Here is a 1,904-nt window from a genome sequence, read left to right as displayed (position 1 = left end):
CCCCCCCCCAAAATAAATAAATCTTAAAAAAAATATATATATATATAAATAATGTATATGCAGCCAAAGACACCAAAACCAAGATTTAAGACAAATCACAAATTTGGAGAGAATAATTGCGATATATAACTGATAAACTGTTCGTATTTCTAATACATGAAGAAATCAAGCAATAAGAAAAAAAATCTAAAAGCAAATGGGCTAATACATTTTTGAAAGAGATGTGCATCCTCATCAATAGGGAAATGCATATGCAAAACAAAGATATTTCATCTATCAAATACTAGAAAATACTAAAATATTCAAAACTGGGGGGGATGAGCACTTCCCTACACTGTTGGGAAGGGGGTTAGCTGCAGAAGGGCAATCTGGCAGTACTTATTATAAAAATTTTAAATGTGGGGATGCCTGGGTGGCTCAGTGGGTTAAGCATCTGCCTTCAGCTCAGGTCATGATCCCAGGGTCCTGGGATCAAGTTCCGCATCAGGCTCTCTGCTGAGCAGGGAGCTTCTCCCTCTCCCCCTCCCCCCATGCTTGTGCTCTCTCTCTCTCCCATGCTCTCTATCTCTCAAATAAATAAAATCTTAAAAAATTAAAAACAAAATTTTTAATATATATATCCTTTGCTCCAGAAATGATTTCTATGCAGTCCTTACCTACAGAAATATTTCACCTACAGAAATATTTTCACAGGTAGGCAGAATTATGTAAGTACAAGGGTATTTACTGCATCATTATTTGTAATACTAGAAAATTGGACGCAATGTTCATGTCTGGCAACAGATGAGGATTAAACTGTGCTCACCCAATGGAATACTATACAGCCATTAAAAGGAACAACACAGATCTCTATGTACTGACAAGGATGTTTATAGTAGGTCATTGACTGAAAAATAATTTATATAAGAATATATTTCTTATGATCCCCTTTTTGGGTAATAATCCCTTCCATCCTCATAACCCCAAATTCTCTAGAGATCTAGTCCCTCTCTCTCTCTGTATATGGCTAGAAAAAGGTTTGAAAGGATACATATGAAACTGATAACAGTGGTTTTCCTGCGGAGAGAACTCCCAACTTCAGTATATTGCATTTCTGTTATTCTTTTGTTCACCTGCTGTGAACATCTATTTTTCTTGCAATTTAAGAAGATGAATGGAATGGTTAATTCAAGAGAAAGGAAATAGGTATTGGAAAGATAATACGGGCCCACAGAATCAGTGGGTAGGAACCACGGTAGACTTGCAGGCAGCTGCCAAGGGCTTCACGACGGCTGTGAAGAGCCACCGTCATTCCCTCATGAAATGACAGCCAGGGAGAATTTTCTCACTTGGCCCAGCACAGGTCCCAGGCCCATCTCTTAGCTGTATTGGCTCGCAGCTGGAAGGCTCCGTCCCCTCCAGATTCCATGGTGGGAAGTGGGCACCTAGACCTGTCTGCCCGTCAAAACCTCATTCAGCGGAGAACATGTAATTCCTGAAAGGTAATCAAAGAACCTTTAGAGAAGGGACCCACGTTCAGGACAGGCTCAGATGACATATGTGCACTACAGTTTACCTCTTGGGCTGTTCAGTATCTGCCCCCACCCTTCTGGCACTAGTGGGAGGCAAGGTGGTGAAAGTAGGTGTACAGATGGGCGCCCAAGCATGGAGGGGCCATGCTGGGTCTCTGGGAAGGACATTAAAGAGAAGACCCCCTTAGCTTCTCTTTCCTTTCTTCTCCCCTCCTTGGTGTCTCCGCAGGGGTCCCAAGGAGGTCAGTCCTACAGATATTCAAGCATCTAAGAATATGCTGCATGTCAGCCTTCCTATGCGGAGAAGGCAGGAGTTGAAAGCTAGAAGGACGGGCCAACGCCAGGCTCAGTGTGAAACCACGGGCTCTGAGATTAAGGAAACTGCCCGGGTTC

This window comes from Ursus maritimus, unplaced genomic scaffold (assembly GCF_017311325.1).
Source record: "Ursus maritimus isolate PB19 unplaced genomic scaffold, ASM1731132v1 scaffold_2, whole genome shotgun sequence".
NCBI classification, from domain to species: domain Eukaryota; kingdom Metazoa; phylum Chordata; class Mammalia; order Carnivora; family Ursidae; genus Ursus; species Ursus maritimus.
This window is presented reverse-complemented; position numbering follows the sequence as displayed.